At 42.1% G+C, this 22,734-nt stretch overlaps 1 protein-coding gene across 8 annotated transcripts in view; it reads left to right on the top strand.

Annotated features, from left to right (window-relative positions):
* The window catches only part of LOC128693337 (ligand of Numb protein X 2), a 581,167-nt gene that overhangs the window by 399,015 nt on the left and 159,418 nt on the right, over positions 1-22,734 (top strand). The gene's annotated exons all lie outside the window — the stretch shown is intronic.

Genomic DNA, 22,734 nt, shown 5'->3' with positions numbered 1-22,734 from the left:
AGACTGCATGCAGATAGCAGTAACAGTCTGGTTGATCAAGTCTTAATCCTCCAGGAGGTCTAGTCTGGAAAAGGCCGCTTGATCATTGGCCCCCGGAAACGTCCTGGTTGTGTTCATGGTATGTCATGTTCAGAGAAAGTAACCAGTTCTAATCTTACACTGGTTTGGGGGAGAGGGAGGGGGTGATTGGTGTATAGAGAGGGAGAGGGGGTGACTGGTATATAGAGGGGGAGTGGGGGTGACAGGTATATAGAGGGGGAGTCGGAGGTGACTGGTATATAGAGAGGGAGAGGGGGTGACTGGTAGATAGAGAGGGAGAGGGGGGGACTGGTATATAGAGAGGGAGAGGGGGTGACTGGTATATAGAGAGGGAGAGGGGGTGACTGGTATATAGAGAGGGAGAGGGGGTGACTGGTATATAGTGGGGTAGAGGGGATTGTCCACTTCCCACGGACTGAAAGCTGTTGGCAGTGGTATAGCTCTTCAAGTCCAGGCCTTTCAGGAAATTCCTCCTCAGATGCGATTTAGTGCAGGAAATTGAGTCGAGCCTCGTCTTTCTTGCCATGTTGTGTATCCAAATAGAGTTGGCCGGGCGGAGGGAATTAAATTGGGAGGCTGGAGGGCACCATGGACGTGGGTCAGCTGTTCTTAGGGAACGGGGACCACCGCAATCTAGGTGGCCATTCAGTGCACCAGTCTGTCTGCCGCATGATTTGACTTTTGTGAGCGTGCATATGTTCATACATAGTCGTGGGTGAAGCCCTCTTAAGATTTTCTCTCTACACAGATCTTGCATCTTCAGGAATGTCGTCTGTAGAATTATGAAGTCACTCCCTCAGGGATTTTTCTTGGAATCGTAAGACAGTTCTGCTTCAGAATTTGTGGATTTGCTCCCAGAGGGATTTTTTCTTGCTGTAACGAGATACAAATCTTTGCTTCGATATTTTCCACCTGAGCCGCAGGACGTCTACCCCTCCAAGGTTTTTGTTAACATGAATTGGGGCTACCCTCCCCTTCCTTGGATCAAACCGGGTTACACTCATTCACCAGGGAGTGATGTCACAAGCACCAGTTGATGACAACACCGTCAGGGAGTGATGTCACTAGCACCAGTTGATGACAACACCGCCAAGGAGTGATGTCACTAGCACCAGTTGATGACACCGTTAGGGAGTGATGTCACTAGCACCAGTTGACACCGTCAGGGAGTGATGTCACTATCACCAGTTAATGACAACGTCAAGGAGTGATAGCACTAGCACCAGTTGATGACAACACCGTCAGGAAGTGATGTCACTATCACCAGTTGATTACATCACCGTCAGGGAGTGATGTCAAGCACCAGTTGATGACAGCATCAGGGAGTGATGTCACTAGCTCTACTATACAGAATATCGCAACAGTACAAGTTTGATATGTACAGAACCGTCGCCCACTTGTGCAGCATTCTGACCCTGTGTAGCCACAGTACAAGATACAATATGCACGTGTAAGTAATTCTTCAGTTCGTTAGTATGAACGCATGCGCTGACTCTAATAACGTAAGTGTTATTACCTTAATGAAACGTAATGATCGCACTCTTAAAATTGAATTAAAAATATAAAGTATTAGGGGAGTTTTTTTTAAATGGTTCCTATATATTTTTATAGTTAATGTTGTGTATAGAAAAGCTGCCAACGTTCTGTTACTGGCCGAGTCAAAGAGGCAAGCAAGCAGGCAGGCAAGTTGGCCTGTCTGCAGGCAGATAGCTAGGCAGATAGGCTGGTCAGTCAGTCAAGGTCAGGAACAGGCTGTTAAGATGGCAGCTGGGAACGTGGATGGGCCACAGGGACGTCAGGAAATACTTAATTTTTCAGTCTCAGAGCTGTGAGTGGCACGCATTAGACGAAGTGTTTGAGGCAACAACCTCATGCAGCTGCGACACCTGGTATAATACATAAATAATCTCCATATAGGAGACCGAAACTTAAGACGACGTTTCGGTCCGACTTTAACCATTAGCTAGAGAGGTGAGGAGAAGAGCTATTGCTGAAGTTGTGTAAACATTACTAGACTGATAAACAAACTCATGTAGTAGCTCATTGCCTTATGGGCCTAAAGTAGTCAACTTTCTGAGAGAGAGAGAGAGAGAGAGAGAGAGAGAGAGAGAGAGAGAGAGAGAGAGGGAGAGGGAGCAAGCAAGCAAACAAGCAGTAGCAAGCAAGCATTCCCCTAGGAAGGGAGAGTGTTGGCCAGGAGTTGCCCCTTTCCTGCATAATCACATGCAAATGCACCTGGGCTGCAGGAACACCTAGAACGCCTGGAAGAAGGGGAATACTCCAGGTGACTCAGGTTTGCTACAGAACCTGTCACTGTCACCTCTCTGCCTCTCTTGTTTTTATTGTCTCTCATCCTCACTGCCTTCCCTCGTCTCTCTCATCCTCTGCCTCTCCTCGTCCTTCTTATCCTCCTATGGTTTCTGACTACAGCCAGCTTTGATACCGCAGCCCTGCTGCGGTATTGCTGGAGCGGCTCCTAATGTAGTTATAAACTAATGCCTGTAAGACATCTTAAAATGTCTGGAAGAGTCAAAGGATGGGCATCATCAGCCCTGACTGAACTAGATGTCCTTCAATTGCCCACCAAGGTTCTGAAGATTATAAGGATCGACTCGGTCGTATTTTCAAATTCACCGCCAGCTAGTCGATATTCGGAAATATTAACAACATTGTTGAGGACGCAAGAAATAATGTAAAAAAAATTATTAGTGGTCAAGATACTAGTAAAGTTTGCATGAATTTCATCCTTTATTTCCATCACAGGAGGCGAGTGTGTTACTGCCTCGGAAAATGAGCGCTAGTTTCCCAGGAAAAGTGTGTGGAGTGTTTATTTTTCCATCACAGAATGAGTCGGTTGTTTCAAGGGAATGAGTGTTTTTACAAGAAATGACAGTGTTACCACGAGTATATTATACCAGGGTAATGTGTGTTGCCATCCAGGGAATGATAGTGTTGTCTAACCAGGAAATGATAGCATTACCATCCCAGGGAATAAATGTGTTACCATCCCAGTGAATGAGTTTGTTACCATCCCAATGAATGAGTGTGTTACCATCCCAGGGAATTAAGTGATTAACTGGCAAGATTGAGATAATAACAAAGTCACTGTGCAGAGTAACATAATTATTCACTCGCACAAGGCTTCGTCCACTGTTTCACCAGTGAGTGAAACGTTAAATAAATAGAAGGTGCCTTATATTACTAAGAAAGCACAAACTCCCAAAATATCCGACTTTGCAAACTGTTAATCCAGGATTCAACATTCGTAGTAGGTAAACAGAGAAGAGACATTGAAGATGGAGAGAGAGACTACTGCGTGGGCGAAACGTTGTCAACAATGGATATCATTACACTGCATATCTGTCGCCGTTCCAGGCTGATGATACCAATATGGGCAAAATTGACGAGATACCAGTCTTGGTGGAGCTCTGAGGCTGACAGAGAAACAAGATGCATCTTTCATCCTACAGCAGACGAGATCTGGTGACGGTAATAATGACTGAGAACGGTGGGCGGAGTGCCACGTGGGGTAGGAAGTGTCTAGCGAGGGAAATGTTTGGGGTTCTCTCTCTCTCTTGTCACGTAGGGTTGGGTGTGTTTTAGGTAGGGGAAGTAATGTTTAATAGAGGGGTTTGCTAATTGATTTTGGTCAGAATGAAAGCTGGTTCGGCAGTCTGTACTCTGTCACTTTACTCTCCCAACAGTCATGTTACCCACTCATAAATTGCTGTCTTCATCCATCCCAAGATTACTGCCTCCATTTTTATGAATATAATTTACTTTATATTCTCATTTTTTCCAAACTTATATGACATATTTTTTTAATGTACTTTTTTCATGGTTGCCATTTTCTTCATATGGTATTCTTGGTTGCCATGTTCCTCATATGGTATTGGTTGCCATGTTCCTCATATGGTATTCTTGGTTGCCATGTTCCTCATATGGTATTCTTGGTTGCCATGTTCCTCATATGGTATTCTTGGTTGCCATGTTCCTCATATGGTATTCTTGGTTGCCATGTTCCTCATATGGTATTCTTGGTTGCCATGTTCCTCATATGGTATTCTTGGTTGCCATGTTCCTCATATGGTATTCTTGGTTGCCATGTTCCTCATATGGTATTCTTGGTTGCCATGTTCCTCGTATGGTATTCTTAGTTGCCATGTTCCTCGTATGGTATTCTTGGTTGCCATGTTCCTCGTATGGTATTCTTCGTTGCCATGTTCCTCATATGGTATTCTAGGTTGCCATGTTCCTCATATGGTATTCTTGATTGCCATGTTCCTCGTACGTTATTCTTGGTTACCAGGTTCCTCATACGGTATTCTTGGTTGCCATGTTCCTCATACGGTATTCATGGTTGCCATGTTCCTCATACGGCATTCTTGGTTGCCATGTTCCTCATACGGTATTCTTGGTTGCCATGTTCCTCATACGGTATTCTTGGTTGCCAGGTTCCTCATACGGTATTCTTGGTTGCCATGTTCCTCATACGGTATTCTTGGTTGCCAGGTTCCTCATACGGTATTCTTGGTTGCCAGGTTCCTCATATCGTATTCTTGGTTGCCAGGTTCCTCATATCGTATTCTTGGTTGCCATGTTCCTCATACGGTATTCTTGGTTGCCATGTTCCTCATACGGTATTCTTGGTTGCCATGTTCCTCATATGGTATTCTTGGTTGCCATGTTCCTCATATGGTATTCTTGGTTGCCAGGTTCCTCATATGGTATTCTTGGTTTCCATGTTCCTCATACGGTATTCTTGGTTGCCATGTTCCTCATACGGTATTCTTGGGTGCCAGGTTCCTCATGGTATTCTTGGTTGCCATGTTCCTCATGCGGTATTCTTGGTTGCCATGTTCCTCATATGGTATTCTTGGTTCCCAGGTTCCTCATACGGTATTCTTGGTTGTCAGGTTCCTTTACGGTATTCTTGGTTGCCAGGTTCCTCATATGGTATTCTTGGTTGCCAGGTTCCTCATACGGTATTCTTGGTTGCCAGGTTCCTCATACGGTATTCTTGGTTGCCAGGTTCCTCATATAGTATTCTTGGGTGCCAGGTTCCTCATATGGTATTCTTGGTTGCCAGGTTCCGCATATGGTATTCTTGGTTGCCATGTTCCTCATACGGTATTCTTGGTTGCCATGTTCCTCATACGGTATTCTTGGTTGCCATGTTCCTCATACGGTATTCTTGGTTGCCAGGTTCCTCATATGGTATTCTTGGTTGCCAGGTTCCTCGTACGGTATTCTTGATTGCCAGGTTCCTCATACGGTATTCTTGGTTGCCAGGGTCCTCATACGGTATTCTTGGTTGCCAGGTTCGTCATACGGTATTCTTGGTTGCCATGTTCCTCATATGGTATTCTTGGTTGCCAGGTTCCTCATACGGTATTCTTGGTTGCCAGGTTCCTCATACGATATTCTTGGTTGCCATGTTCCTCATATGGTATTCTTGGTTGCCAGGTTCCTCATACGGTATTCTTGGTTGCCAGGTTCCTCATATGGTATTCTTGGTTGCCATGTTCCTCATACGGTATTCTTGGTTGCCATGTTCCTCATACGGTATTCTTGGTTGCCATGTTCCTCATATGGTATTCTTGGTTGCCATGTTCCTCATACGGTATTCTTGATTGCCATGTTCCTCATACGGTATTCTTGGTTGCCAGGTTCCTCATACGGTATTCTTGGTTGCCATGTTCCTCATACGGTATTCTTGGTTGCCAGGTTCCCCATACGGTATTCTTGGTTGCCAGGTTCCTCATACGGTATTCTTGATTGCCAGGTTCCTCATACGGTATTCTTGGTTGCCAGGTTCCTCATACGGTATTCTTGGTTGCCAGGTTCCTCATACGGTATTCTTGGTTGCCAGGTTCCTCATACGGTATTCTTGGTTGCCAGGTTCCTCATACGGTATTCTTGGTTGCCAGGTTCCTCATACGGTATTCTTGGTTGCTATGTTCCTCATACGGTATTCTTGGTTGCCAGGTTCCTCATACGGTATTGGTTGCCATGTTCCTCATACGGTATTCTTGGTTGCCAGGTTCCTCATACGGTATTCTTGGTTGCCAGGTTCCTCATACGGTATTGGTTGCCATGTTCCTCATATGGTATTCTTGGTTGCCATGTTCCTCATATGGTATTCAGCTCTTATCTGGACAACCGTATAAGCTCATTTTGAGTTTATTTTTTTCATATTTTTTGCCTACTTCATATTGTTTCATATTGTTTTTGGTTTCTGTATTCGCTGTCTTCAGCTGCTCGACCTTCACATGTTCAGCTTAATCATTTTGATTTTTTTTTTTTGGGGGGGGGGGGAGTCCGTTAATGCTGAGTTGGGATAAATTCTCCCACTAATGCTTAGGTTGTGGGTGCTGCTCATGCCTTCCCTTTAATGGTGTTCTAACTGCTCCGTCTCTCGCCTCCTAATCCTTACCCCATTTTTTTCCGAGGGTCGACTTGCTTGCTACAGCTAAGGCCATGTCGGTTCATTTTTTTTTTCAAAAGTTACTCCATTTTAAGGGCGTCGTTAAAATTTTTTTAATACATTTTCTTCCGGCAACTTCTCAGGTCTTAGTTTAGGCTGTGATGTTATTGATTTGGGTTAATGTCCGGGCAGCTTATTTTATATTAAATCTAGCTAGGTCTCTATTCCGATTCATCTCTCTCGAGCAGTCTTCTTACAGTCCCTAAGTTACTATTGTAAGAGTTGTGGTCTCTTGGGTCATGAGAAGCTTAACAGCATCATCCTCAGGAAGATCAGTCACCGGATTTCCCATTACTTCCGCACCCATAGATAATATTAGTTAAAACTTAACGCAGTTCATTTACATTACAAATGGGCCATCTAATAGATATATAACATGCACACTGGTGGCAGGCAAACAAGGTAGGAGGTAGACTGCAAAACGCCCAAATGTGAAAAAACATGGGTGAGGTAAGTACACTGAGGATACTGAGTGTAAGACTAGTCAATATCTTCCCTGCAGACTTTAGGGAATCACCATTAGATCTGTCTTCAAAAGAGAACTTTTATAAGTTTTAATCAGCCGGGGGCTGCGGTGTTTACATCTGACGTGTACATCGGTCATCAACAGCCGGACTGATCAGGTCATCAGCATAGTGTAAGTGATGTGAATGAAAATGATATTGGTCGTACTGAAAATGCTAGTGATGCTGGTACTGGTGAAAATGAAGATGAGACTAAGGGGGGGGGGGAATGGCAGTAACCCCTCCCCGAACCATCAACAAGTAAACTACAGGTTAACCCCTAAACAACTACCTCGAGCAACAACCTCATCAGCATTACCACTCGCCCCAAACAAATAAAAGGAACCATCAACAGCAGCAAGTACAGGACCAACAAAACTACAGAAACAACACTTTTGTTTCAGTAATTTGATTAATTTTATGATGTACTTAAATTTTTAGCTAAATTACGTAAATTATCACTTTTAATCGTAGCTGCATTTTATGGGGAAAAGTACACCAAATCATATTATTGTATTTAAAATATTAAACTCTACAGGGAATGTTAATAACAGCTGAGACTCCCACAGAGTGCATCTGAATGTGATTAGGGTTATCCTAAGGCTCTCCCTAATGACCAATTACACGTCACCGGTAATTGGACGATGCAAACGAGCCGCTAATATACTTTGATACGAAAGCCAATTACTGTGAAGTTGCAAAACTGGAACCACCTCCCTCGCCACTGATTGGCAGAGAGCTTTGATGATGGAGGCACTCAATTATCTCCGTGGGAGCGCCACCTTTTTTTTTTCTGCGTAGCTCAGTATCTAAAGAATGTGGAGGGAAGTGAAACTGGTTATGAATAACCTGAGAAGAATATACTCGTTATAAACTAATAAAGAGTAGTTGCCAGTTAGACGCGGTCTTCTACCTGGTGGCTGGGTCACCTCTCCCCAGTGGCTGGGTCACCTTTCCCCGGTGACTGGGTCAACTGTCCCCGGTGACTGGGTCACCTCTACTCGGTGACTCGGTCACCTCTACTCGGTGGCTGGTTCACCTCTACTGTTACTGGGTCACCTCTACCCGTTGATTGGGTCACCTACAGAAAACGGGGTACAAAGCAATACTAACATATTCTAATGCTACTGCGCTGATTAGATTAATAAGGTATAATCTGTTGCAGACAGGAGGGCCCAGGCTATCCACTTACCCTGCCATAGCAGTATATCCTGGTAACTCGTACAATTACTCGCCTTAACATGACTGAGCGACACACAGTTGTACAGAATAATGAAATTTGTTGTAATAAAAGTTATTTTTTAAGTCGAGTTTCTACTTTATTTGAACTTTTAGAACAGGATATTAAAAAAAACAGAAAATTTCGAACAATTGGGACAAGGCAGCTACGTTTCCTTAAGACCACAACGTTGTAATGGGCAGTTAGATGAAAGAGGAAGATAATGATATTGTTGATAAAATTACATTACCATTGACGTATTAGAGATATAACATGACTGTAACAGCGGTACTTAACTGCTGCAGCAGTAGTTAACTCCTGAAGCCAGGGCCGGGCCCCGCACCTAAAGGGGCCCCGCGCTAGAGCGTAATCTACTCTCGGCTTGTCAAGTACACACAACAGCACGAAGTAAAAAAAAAAAAAAAGGCTTTGGATATAATATGTTGGCGAATTTTCCCGGAAGCGGTGGCGAAGACACAAATGATCGCCTTGACTTACACGATGAGCTACGCAAATCGTGTAAAGATCAAACCAAGAAATGGTACCGTTGATGATTCAACGAAGATTGCTCTTGCAACTGTTGTTCAGGGAGCACTGGAAGTAAAATTCAACACCATATTGTCACTGAAAGAGGCATTCATTGTTGTGTGTCACGATGATGCTGAAGCAGAGAAGCTACTCACTACAGAAGCCATCACTACTCTTACTACTCAAGGGTTTACTGTTACGTCATCTCCTGCCCTCAGGGCAAGGAAATCAGTATTCCTAAAAAAAAATGGACAAGATTTTGACGTCTCAAACACCTGCTGAACTCAAGTCATCCATCGAGACGCAAAATACTTGGGCTACTGTTGACAGCATTACAAAAATCCCAAATGCAACGTCCATGATCAAGGTCACCTTCACCGACGTGAACATGGCTGCCACTGCACTGAACGAAGGTCTTGCTGTCTACTACTACTACATCAGCCCTACCTACATTGAAGCAGAGAGATATCACTACATCCAACATTGCTGGAACTGTTATTCATACCATCACCAAAGCATGTCCAGTAAAAGACAAGAAGTTCTGCACTACATGTGGTAGTGAGGGACACGCCTTCAGTTCCTGCACCGCTGCTGCTCCAACACAACCAGCGTGCTTAAACTGCAAGAGTAATGATCACCATACACTGGCAGCAAAATGTCCTACAAGAAAGGATATTATGAAGAAAACACAAGATGCAGCAAAGAAAAAACCTACTAGCAACACTCCAACGTATGCAGCAATTGCAAAAATACAAGCAGACACTACAAAATTACTTCAAGCATCTACTCAGCCCGCCTCCACCACCACCACTACCATCACTCCTCCAACATGTGACGTAACGAAGATTCACTACTGTCTACTATACGCTCATATGCAAAACATGGCTGTACCTGGATCATTTAACTCTACCATCAACGAGTTATTTGCATTAAATAACATGCCTTCATTTACATTTCCAGCATCTCCACCTTCTGAAGAAATTCTCAAATTCACCAAAAACTTAATCGCCAACTCTTCTGCAGAAGTTCCATCAACACCACCAACTAGTGACGTCAGTCCAACAACGACCAATGAGAAGCCTCCACTGCCACCACCTCTCATTGAATCCAACCAATCAGAAGCCTTACCGCCAGAAACAACATCTAATTCGTCTACTGAAGTTGAAAACGAAGCAACAACACCTTCCTCTACTCCACCACCGCCTTCTCTACTTACCTCACGTCGATTACCTGTAACAACATGGGTTAAACACAAAGGACTCATATTCTACACTACGAGGCTGTACCCTGCAAGCATGACTCGCCTAGAACTCATCCAACATCTCCAAGACAACACTGTATCGTACCAAAGCGAAGAAAGACCATTCCCTACCTACAACCAGATACTCCACCAACTTCAAACCAACGAATACTACTACAGCTCTCCGATAAGTGTGATACAACTCTCCCGAAAACAATTTACCGCACTGATAAACGGTTTAAGACCATAACCAACTCATCCTGCTTGCTGCCTTCTGACACTCCCAGCTCCTACCGCTGCCTTCGCCATCCTCTCCTAGTGAGCCAAGCAATGACATCAGTCAAGCCTCTATCTACGTCTCCAGTACTTTTGTACCACATGTCCCAAAGTGGTTGGGCCACTTGCCTTGATTCCTCCTCTTCCCCTCCTCCCCATCCTTTTCCAGTTATTTCCATCCTTCCATATCCTTCTTCCTTCCCATCTTACGACAGATCTCGTCGTCCTCGATTCGATTCGGTGGCGAAGTTACCCGACGGGGTGGCGATTGTACCCGACATCGGACATTAAAAACAGTATGCTTTTGTTTTTTTATCAGTTCTGCGATGGATGCCACTTTTTTTTTATCTTTTCTTTTTAGGATCCTGTGGTTTCTGTAAATATGAGTAAAACCAACAGACATCGGCAGAAAATATTTAAGTGACAGTAAGAAGAGCTGTAGCCAAGGCAAAGAAAACCGAAGCAGAAAAGATAATTTGTTTCCAACAGCGCACTTAAATTCTGATTTTTTTTTCTGAACAAAAATATATTTGTTTTTAATAAATCATTTCACAGTGACTTAAGCAAGTGGTATGCGACTATGTACTTTTCAGAGATATACAAATTTTGTTTGTTAATTGTAGGCTTGCATGTATGCAATTTTATATTAAAATGTAGCTGACATCTGTTTGGTCTATTGACTCGCATGCATTTTTTAAGCGCACAGTTTGACTGCTTTCCATACATGGGACCCACCAAAATTGTTCCAAATTGGGCCCCACACTTCCTAAGGCCGTCTCTGGCTGAAGCAATATTTAACAACTGCTGCAGTAGTACTTGATTTACAGGATCAAATTTGTTAAGACATTTAAATTATATGCGAAACTCATGGTAAATGCTTACAATTTATTTACACTTTTTCACCCAGCTGACAGTAGGATCAAATCTTCAGACTGATTTGTGTGTGTGTGTGTGTGTGTGTGTGTTTGTGTGTGTGTGTGTGTGTGTGTGTGTGTGTGTGTGTGTGTGTATGTGTGTGTGTTTATGAATTTAATTTGCACGATGAGAGCTAAATTCTTTAATATTTTATTTAATTTTTTTCAGGTGAGATTCAGGAAAATTCTGGTGAGCTTAGTGGACAGTGTTCCTCTGACGCGCAGGTATTGTGCACCTTTATTAATTGCCACATGTCATGTTTCCTGTGTTGTGCGGGTGTGTTAAAGGATGTGCTGGAACAATTGTGATGCAACATAATTAACTATGTAGGTCTTTATACACACTTAACGTTACAATTATAATGTCTGTGTATGCAAGACAATATTAATTTAAAAAAAAAATAATTTCATATTCTTTCTAACAGTTTTATCAGTCTCACAGTTTCCGGAATATTCTTATTTATAATATCCAGTTCTATTAATAAGACTCTTCTATAAGAAACTGGTATCTTTATTGATGGAAATGTTTAGCCAACCAGTGACTTTTTTTTTCCAGTTCAATACAGATAAGTACTGGAAGTGAAGAGGTAATTTAAGGTGATCAGTTCCTCAGCCTTAATAAAAGATATTACAGTGATGATATTCATCAAGACTAAGATACCGAATACCAATTCTAGGCTAAGGGACTGATTGCCTCATCTTTTACTGTCTTATATAATGAATTGAAAATAACAAACACAATAGTTGGTGAAATGTCTTCAAATATACTCAGGTATTGCGCAAGTATCAGATTACTTTGATACGAGGTGTTCGGTCTCTCAGCCTTGATAAAACTAACATGTCATACATGTGTTCATATTATGTGCCGTTAATGTAATATCCATTCATTTCTATTTTCATATCACATATTTGTGTAAACAATTTTATTAGCTGCTCGATTTCTAGAAGTAGACAGTCGCTCTCCTCGATTACTGTCACGTGTGGGGCTCTGAACTAGACACTATCCTAGCTTTTGCTAGTCTTTCTCTAGTGTTGTGTGTGGGGTTGTGTACATGTCTGATACTTCCTACTACATTTGCATGGCACAGATGATTTTTTTAATGTTTTCGATTTTTTATCTCGTATTTTTATACATATTAAACCGCTCCATTATGTTTAAACATTATGCAAATAATTAACGAGCTCAAAACTGTGTGATGAATGAAGTTGTGTGGAGAAGCATAGGTGACTGGCACTGCGTCGCTGGGCACTGCATCTTTAGGCACTGCGTCATTAGTGGGAAGAGCCTTGAGTAATATAATCTGTCGTTAATGTATCATAGTGAGAACTGTAATTAACGCCATGTGCTACACTTACTAAGTGATATAGTAGTTTTTATCGTTGTTTTCTGAATGTGGACCAGTATCTGTATCTTATTTAGTCACAGCTTGATTAGTGTTCTTACCCCACGATGGCAAGGTTGCACGATGTGGATGCACAATTTACACTTTACTCGTCTATTAGTTGCGACTGTCAACACGCGAGTGAGAGTTGAGAGAGCGAGGAGCACGACTCGCTACTGAAACTTCAAACACACATACCGGAGACTTTTATGTCATCACTCGTTCTTTGTTATTGCATTTTATCATGGAAATCACCAGATACTGGTCTTTTTCATATGACGATTCTCCCAATGGTGTCGTTAGTACTGTGGCAGGCACGGCGATGTACGCTGATGTCCACTGACACATTCAAATGTGGCAGCCGTTGGCCGTATACACTGAGCTTCAAGCAGAGCGACCCGTCAAACTCTGGTTAAATTCGACTGGTGATTAGTTCCTTGTCACCAGGTTCATGATTTTAGGGTTACCTGACCAGCAGTAAGATTCAGGATGCATATCATGTTTGTACGCTTTTTTTTTTAATGCCAAAATCATCCTAATTTTGCTGGTAAATTGAAATTTCTTAAGAAATTCTTGTAAATGCAAAAAAAAAAAAAAAAAAAAATACAGATAGTATTGTGTCGAGACAGAAGATAGTGGACAGTTAACCTGTAGTACACAGCAAGTAATGTTTAACGTGACCAGAAGATCCTTGAGACGCAGGGTATAGTTTAGGAATTCTAGGAAGCCCCTTGATATGTGAAGAGGCGCCCAGGAATGCAAGAGCAGCGCCGGGCAACTAGTATGTGTTAATCTCAATAGAAAATAGTGGCGAAAATGCTAAGAGAAAAGTGTGAAGACGCTTAGTAATGCTTGGAAGGTAGGATGGGAGAGCAACACATCTTGGAGGATGAGAACACGTCCTGGAGGATGGTAGAGGAACATCTTACAGGATGGTAGAGGAACATCCTGCAGGATAGGAGAATATCCTGCAGGATGGCAGGCTAAGATAATCTGCGAAGCTAATATAAAAATACCAGAAATATTAAGGAATGGAAATAATTCTTGTTGCAGAAACTGACTCCAGAATTTATAAAGCGTAATCATCTTTACAAGAAAATAGAAGCGTTAAACCCGTGTGGGTCATACAGCTCCAGGAAAAATGGAGGCTCGATCCTCCGTCCGACAAGTGCGAGATGCCCTGTTTATCAGATCTGTTCTCTGACATTACAGAATAAAATGAGAAAATGAATGAAGAGAGAGAGAGAGAGAGAAATAGGGAGAGGGGAGGAAGGAGAGGGAAGAGAGGACAGAGAGAAGAGGATAGTTAATGCATGAAGGGAGATGTGTATGCGTGTCCCTCAGAGTTTATCTAGTGAAGTGAGGGAGCTAGTTTCTATCTCCATCCTTGCTGCCTCTTTCATTCCTTAAACCCCCTCCCCCTCTTCCTGTATTTCCCAGACCCATCCCCCAACCTCTCATTCCTTTCTTAACTCCCTTTTCAATATCCCCCTCCCAACGGTAATTTTTTTTGTCTTTTGTAAGTTGTCCCCCCCCACCCCTCCTACTCTTTCTATTTTTCCTATTTTTCGTCTGTCACCTTTACCTCGTCGTCTTAGTTATCTTCACTCTTGCACTCATTCAGGTACTTTATTCTTGTACTTTAGGTATATTCACTCTTGCACTCCTTCATGTGGCTTCACTCTTGCACTCCATGTGCCTTCACTCTTGTACTCCTTCATGTGCCTTCACTCTTGTACTCCTTCATGTGCCTTCACTCTTGTACTCCTTCATGTGCCTTCACTCTTGCACTCCTTCATGTGCCTTCACTCTTGCCTTCACTCTTGTACTCCTTCATGTGACTTCACTCTTGTACTCCTTCATGTGCCTTCACTCTTGTACTCCTTCATGTGCCTTCACTCTTGCACTCCTTCATGTGCCTTCACTCTTGCACTCCTTCATGTGCCTTCACTCTTGTACTCCTTCATGTGCTTCTTCACTCCTTCTGTGCCTTCACTCTTGTACTCCTTCATGTGCCTTCACTCTTGCACTCCTTCATGTGCCTTCACTCTTGCACTCCTTCATGTGCCTTCACTCTTGTACTCCTTCATGTGCCTTCACTCTTCACTCTTCATGTGCCTTCACTCTTGCACTTCACTCTTGCACTCCTTCATTTTCCTTCACTCTACTTGCTCCTTCCCTACACATCAAAGAGCATCAACTCTTATAGTTTGAAAGTGTCTGGTTGCTGAGACCATTAAAGTCTGCTCTCTCCTGCTTAATGTAAACAAGTGTAGGTGGCACCTCTCTACGACGCCTGACTCACTCTCTCTCTCTCTCTCTCTCTCTCTCTCTCTCTCTCTCTCTCTCTCTCTCTCTCTCTCTCTCTCTCTCTCTCTCTCTCTCTCTCTCTCTCACTCTCACTCTCTCGTGGCTACCACTTGCTGCTACTGCTCTTTCTAGCTTTGTAAGTGCTGCTTGCTTTCTTCGTTGGTGGTGCTCTTGCTTTGATGGTGCTGCTCTTTGATTTGATGGGGCTGCTCTTTGATTTGATGGGGGCTGCTCTTTGATTTGATGGGGCTGCTCTTTGATTTGATGGGGGCTGCTCTTTGATTTGATGGGGATGCTCTTTGATTTGATGGGGCTGCTCTTTGATATGATGAGGCTGTTCTTGCTTTTATGAGGCTGCTTTCGCTTTGATGGTGCTGTTCTTTCTTTGATGGTGCTGTTCTTTCTTTGATGGGGCTGTTCTTGCTTTGATGGAGCTGTTCTTGATAGGGCTGCTCTTTCTTTGATGGGGCTGCTCTTTCTTTGATGGGGCTGCTCTTTCTTTGATGGGGCTGCTCTTTCTTTGATGGGGCTGCTCTTTCTTTGATGGGGCTGCTCTTGCTTTGATGGGACTGCTCTTGCTTTGATGGGGCTGCTCTTTCTTTGATGGGGCTGCTCTCTCTTTGATGGGGCTGCTCTCTCTTTGATGGGGCTGCTCTTTCTTTGATGGGGCTGCTCTTTCTTTGATGGGGCTGCTCTTGCTTTGATGGGGCTGCTCTTTCTTTGATGGGGCTGCTCTTTCTTTGATTGGGCTGCTCTTTCTTTGATGGGGCTGTTCTTTGCTTTGATGGGGCTGCTCTTGCTTTGATGGTGCTGCTCTTTGATTTGATGGTGCTGCTCTTGTTTTGCTGTTGGTGCTGCTTTCTTCCTTGCTGGTGCTTCTGCTGCTTTCGTTATTGGTGGTGATGGTGCTGCTGCTATTGCTTTGTTGTGGTGGCGCTGTATTGGTGGTGGTGATGCTGCTACTGCTGCTTTGTCTGTAGGTGGCGGTGCTTCATTGGCAGTGTTACTGCTGCTACTTCGGCCATTTTTTTTACTGGTTCATCTTTTACCTTTCCTGATCAGCTGGGCTGTTATGACTTCGTGTGTGCGCATGGCACGAGCAACAACAGCCTAGATGTGACGTTATTAAAGGGGAACTGTTACCCCACACGACTCATTAACCAGGTGAGGTACCTGAAGGACGTTTCCAAGGATCAACACCCCCTCTGTTCGGTCCTAGACCAGGCCTCCCGGTGGATCAAGGTCTGATCAAAGAGGCTGTTAGTGTTGGCCGTGCAGTCTAATGTACGAAGCACAGCCCGGTTGGTCAGGCACTGATTTGAGGAACTTGTCCAGTTTCCTCTTGTCTTGAAGATAAGTAGCGGGTTGTTGGTAATTCTCCTCATGCGTGGAGGATGTTAGGATAAGATTTCGTTCGGATTTTTAACCCCCGGAGGGTTAGCCACCCAGGATAACCCAAGAAAGTCAGTGCGTCATCGAGGACTGTCTAACTTATTTCTATTGGCGTACTCAATCTTGTCCCCCAGGATGCGACCCACACCAGTCGACTAATACCCAGGTACCTATTTGCTGCTAGGTAAACAGGACAATAGGTGTAAGCTGTAAGGAAATGCGTCGAAATGTTTCCACCCGCCGGGAATCGAACCCGGGTCGTCCGTGTGTGAAGCGAGAGCTTTAGCTACCAGGCCACCGGGCCACTCGTAGAGTTTTCTCTTCGTGCACTCGTCGCGCCCCTGCTTTTTAGTGGAGTATTTTGCATCGTCTGCCAAGTCTTTTTTTCATGTGGAATGATTTCAATATTCAGGTTCAGAACCAGTCCCTCCAGGATTTTCCAGATGTATATTATATACCATTTTTACCCACGTTACAAGGATACAGTTGAAGAGACTTCATGCATTCCCAGTAGTTTTGATGATTGAATAAGTGTATACTGTACGTAGGTCACTCATCAGGCGAGGTATAGGTTGTATCACCCACACGATAGGTCACACGTTATGTCACTTATCAGGTGAGGTATGGGTTGTTACCCACACAGTAGTAGGTCACTCACCATGTAACGTGCGGGTTGCAGTTGGAGGTGTTGATAGGGGAGCGATATTGCAGTTGCGAATGTATTCTTCGTTGTAGGAAATTTTCTTGTTGCTAGTGAGCTCTTTATCCGAGGAAGCTGCACATGTACTCCCCTTGGATCATATTTGATTGCCTACAATTTCCAAGCGCTGTATGACCCACACGGGTTTAGCGCTTCCCTCATAATTGCAGTAATAGGGGAGGTCCAAGGGAACACAACCAATGCCTCACACCAAATTTCTGCAAGACTCTTCAAGTTTGGCATCCTGGATTATCCTCGGTAATCCTAGACATGAGCACACGAAGTCTGTACCGAAAGTTGAAGGAAATTAATGGTTGTGAATGAGGAATGCTTTAATAATAAAGTGTGTGTGTTTGTGTATAAAAGATGCGATGGCAAAAGTTGAATATTCAACCAGCCACAAGGAGAAATCTCAGTGTTTTTCCTTGAAATCTTTTCATTTACTTCTCATAGTGTGTCCTCCCCACACTTGCAGTGGCGTGATATATTAGCAGCAGAGGAAGGAAGAACCTGGAAAGAAACAGAGGAGAGAATGAAGATACTAATGAGTGTAATTAGGGAGGATGAAGGAAAGAGGGAGAAGAATAGTGAGGAGGAAGAAGGACTTTAATTTTAAGAGTAGATATGATATGGCTCAGAGAGCAACTTTTAATGCTGGTCGGTGAAGCTTAAAAACCAGGACAAGGAGTCAGGGTTCGACCCATCATGCAGTCACAAAGTCAGTATGTACGAACACACACACAACTTTGACTTGACCCCTGCAACCACATATAAGCGAGTACATACACACGCACGCGCCTACATTATATTTATAATCATCTGCTGAAGATGCTATCAGAAGGGGCTCGAAATATACAGACCAATTAATCTTCCGAGCTTCTGTCTCCATGTGGGTTATTTCTGATTATTGACATTTTGGTTATATATATATATATATATATATATATATATATGTGTGGAAATGTGTATATGTCGTGGCGAATAGGTAAAACTGGTCAATTAGCAAGAACTCATTTAAAATTAAGTCATTTCTAAAATTTTCTCTTATACGTTTAAAGATATATTTTTTAAATTTGTTAATGTAAAAATTAATAATTTTGTACCAAAAGAACCTTAAAAACTTATCTAACCTTATAACAAGCACAATTTAATTTAGCCTAATCCAACTAAATATATTTTAGATAAGATTAAAAGAATTTAATAATAAACAAACTCAAAGAAATATGTTTTTCCCTGGTTCAGAATTATTTTTGCGAAATTATTGCATATATAAATTTTTGCTTTCCTTACTCGGCAAAAAGAAAGTTGCTATTTAAGCCAAAATATTCGACAAATATATATTTATATGGAAATTTATATATATATATATATATATATATATATATATATATATATATATATATATATAGTTTCCGTTTCCATACACAAAAAGTCCATTTAAAGAAAAAGTATGGAGGTTTCTGTGGATATGATTGAAATTCCGTGAGGGGTTAGCTGCTCTAAAATTGGATTGAGAAAGGGTGCATGACTGTGAAACGTTTCATTGAGTGAGGGCTGCGCCTGTACACTAATCTGATTCAATAGGGGTGTGTGGGGCAGCTGCACCATGTGCTCTTTAATAAAAATTATACTTCTTCTGTGGTCACCATATATTCTTTTTTACTAGACGGTGTGTGTCCTCGGGGAGAGGAGACGACAGGGGGAAACTATTGCCTCTGCAAATGATTGAGATGAAGTTGTGATAGCCAGTTTTATTTTTGTTTCAGAGAGAGAGAGAGAGAGAGAGAGAGAGAGAGAGAGAGAGAGAGAGAGAGAGAGTGTGTGTGTGGAGAATCTGGAAGATACACACACACAAATACACAGACTGAAAGACAAACGTAAACAGACATACAGAGGGAGGGAGGGAGGGGTTCACACTTAGTCTGGACAGAACTATCTATAACTTGGCGCTTGATTATTTCCACCACCAAAGAAAAAAAGACGACAAAAAATGAAGAAGCAGAGGAAAGTCAGTAACTCCAGGAAAAATGCAACACTAAGAGAATATAATGAGTTCGGGAGAATAAGGAAACTCAAGGAAAGTAAAAGACCGGAATAGAATAAAAACGAGCTGAGAAAAATAGAACGAGCCGAGGAAAATCAAACGAGCTGAGAAAAATAAAACAGGCCAAGTATAATAAAAATGAGCAGAGGAGAATAAAACAAGAAAATTAAAAGAAAACAAGTCGAGATTAGTGGAACTAACATAGCCAGATCAAAAGAGCCGAATACAATAAAACGAGCCCAGAAGAGTAAAACAGAACGAGGAAAAGAAAGAAAAAGAATAGAGCCGAGGAAGATAAAACGAGAAGAATTATCATTAAATGAGAAGTTCTAAAATGTACAGTCAAATTTGCCATGAAGGAACATGGTTGAGGCGATACAGTTGTAGGAAATGTCAGTACCCTGATGGTTCAGTAGGCCTACTGTAGTGCTTCTTACTACACCTGTGTATGTTGCTTCTTACTACACCTGTGTATGTTGCTTCTTACTACACCTGTGTGTATGTTGCTTCTTACTACACCTGTGTGTATGTTGTTTCTTACTATATCTGTGTATGTTGCTTCTTACTACACGTGTGTACGTTGCTTCTTACTACACCTGTGTGTATGTTGCTTCTTACTACATCTGTGTGTATGTTGTTTCTTACTACACGTGTGTATATTGCTTCTTACTACACGTGGGCATGTTGCTTCTTACTACACGTGTGTATGTTGCTTCTTACTACACGTGTGTATGTTGCTTCTTACTACACGTGTGTATGTTGCTTCTTACTACATGTGTGTGTGTTGCTTCTTACTACACGTGGGCATGTTGTTTCTCACTACACGTGTGTGTGTTGCTTCTTACTACACGTGTGTATGTTGCTTCTTACTACACGTGTGTGTGTTGCTTCTTACTACACGTGGGCATGTTGTTTCTTACTACACGTGTGTGTGTTGCTTCTTACTACACGTGGGCATGTTGTTTCTCACTACACGTGTGTGTGTTGCTTCTTACTACACGTGTGTATGTTGCTTCTTACTACACGTGTGTGTGTTGCTTCTTACTACACGTGGGTATGTTGCTTCTTACTACACGTGTGTATGTTGTTTCTCACTACACGTGTGTGTGTTGCTTCTTACTACACGTGTGTATGTTGCTTCTTACTACACGTGTGTATGTTGCTTCTTACTACACCTGTGTATGTTGCTTCTTACTACACCTGTGTATGTTGCTTCTTACTACACGTGTGTATGTTGCTTATTACTACACCTGTGTATGTTGCTTCTTACTACACCTGTGTATGTTGCTTCTTACTACACCTGTGTATGTTGCTTCTTACTACACGTGTGTATGTTGCTTATTACACCTGTGTATGTTGCTTCTTACTAAACCTGTGTATGTAGCTTCTTACTACACCTGTGTATGTTGCTTCTTACTACACTTGTGTATATTGCTTCTTACTACACCTGTGTGCATGTTGCTTCTTACTACACGTGTGTATGCTACTTCTTACTACACGTGTGTATGTTGCTTCTTACTACACGTGTGTGTTGCTTCTTACTACACCTGTGTATGTTGCTTCTTACTACACCTGTGTATGTTGCTTCTTACTACACCTGTGTATGTTGCTTCTTACTACACGTGTGTATGTTGCTTCTTACTACACTTGTGTATGTTGCTTCTTACTACACTTGTGTATGTTGCTTCTTACTACACTTGTGTATGTTGCTTCTTACTACACGTGTGTATGTTGCTTCTTACTACACTTGTGTATGTTGCTTCTTACTACACTTGTGTATGTTGCTTCTTACTACACCTGTGCATGTTGCTTCTTACTACACTTGTGTATGTTGCTTCTTACTACACGTGTGTATGTTGCTTCTTACTACACGTGTGTATGTTGCTTCTTACTACACTTGTGTATGTTGCTTCTTACTACACGTGTGTATGTTGCTTCTTACTACACGTGTGTATGTTGCTTCTTACTACACTTGTGTATGTTGCTTCTTACTACACCTGTGCATGTTGCTTCTTACTACATTTGTGTATGTTGTTTCTTACTACACTTGTGTATGTTGCTTCTTACTACACCTGTGCATGTTGCTTCTTACTACATTTGTGTATGTTGTTTCTTACTACACTTGTGTATGTTGTTTGTAAGCAGTATACACCTGTTACGTTGCTTCTTTCATCTTGTGCATATTCTGCTGATGCTGTACTAGTATTTACATGTGGGATACCTTTTATATATATATATATATATATATATATATATATATATATATATATATATATATATATATATATATATATATATATATATATATATATAAAACAACCACTGTGAAAAAAGTGAAATTCCAGCCGCTTTCGTGACCTCTCACAATAACATAGTTCCTTGATAATGTGAGAGGTCACGAAAGTGCTTGTAATTTCACTATTCTTTCAGAGTGGTTGTTTTGCATATTCTGAAATCACCTGTTTACTGTGATCTTATTGCATATATATATATGTGTATATATATATATATATATATATATATATATATATATATATATATATATATATATATATATATATATATATATAAAATATTGTGTGTGTGTGTGTGTGGTAGGTCTTGTGCTGAGGCTTCACATGTCTGCTTCCCAGAACTCCCATGAAGCACTATTGTCAAGGCAGCTAAAAACGGCGCGGATGGCAGTAAGTGGTTTCAATTCAAATGAAAATTAGATTTTCTTTTGTCCTCCTGGCCGAACACAAAGCAGGTTCTTCTTTCACCTTCCCCACGCCCACCCCTTCCCTTCCTCTCACTCTCTATTGCTCTCGTACCAACTTGCTCCCTCTCCCTCTTGTGTTCCCCGCCATCTTGCTTCCCCCTCCTCCTTCCTCCCCACGCTCTTCTTCATCCCCTACCTTCTAATATCCCCACCCTATTCCTCCAGTCATGGCTGTTTTGACTAGGGCCCTGGTCGTATTGACTAGAGCCATGGTCGTAGTGACCAGGGCCAGGGTCGTAGTGACCAAGGCAAGGGTCGTAGTGACCAAGGCCAGGGTCGTAGTGACCAGGGCCAGGGTCGTAAAGACAAAGCCAGAGGTCGCTCCTGCTAGAAACTCTTTAAAAAAAAAAATCATCGTAGAGAATTTCCGTAAATTCTGCATCTAGAGTAAACACACAGTTACGTCTGTAAATTATAACACTGCCACAAATATTTCTGTATTTTCCAGAAAAAAGAGAGATAATATATGTGTACATTACACAGGTCATATACATATTTTCAAGGTAATGCTAGAAATTGTGCATATAGTCAACATATTACTGTGAGGTGTTTGGCAGTTAACCCGTGTTTATGATTTATATGACGTGGGTTGTTCACTGGGCTGCCACTGTATTATTTAGTCAGTGTGACATGTTCATCTGTTTAACAACACGGAAAAGAATATTATTTATTTTGTCCCATTGGTATCGAGGTGAAATTATTTCCCTGAGCGTGTGGAATGTCTGTCACACACGGTGGACCATTGTCACTCACTCTTGTCAATGTTTGAACATTAAAATGGTATAAAATACCGACAGATTGTTAGGTAAGACACATATGCAACAGTTAGGTATCTTTATTTCGAAACGTTTCGCCTACACAGTAGGCTTCCTCAGTCGTGTACAGAAAAGTTGATAGAAGCAGAAGAGACTTGAAGACGATGTAATCAGTCCATCACCC

The sequence above is a fragment of the Cherax quadricarinatus genome, chromosome 28 (genome assembly GCF_038502225.1).
Source record: "Cherax quadricarinatus isolate ZL_2023a chromosome 28, ASM3850222v1, whole genome shotgun sequence".
Lineage (NCBI taxonomy): Eukaryota > Metazoa > Arthropoda > Malacostraca > Decapoda > Parastacidae > Cherax > Cherax quadricarinatus.
The sequence above is the reverse complement of the archived record's forward strand: the minus strand, read 5'-3'. Positions and strand labels throughout refer to the sequence as shown.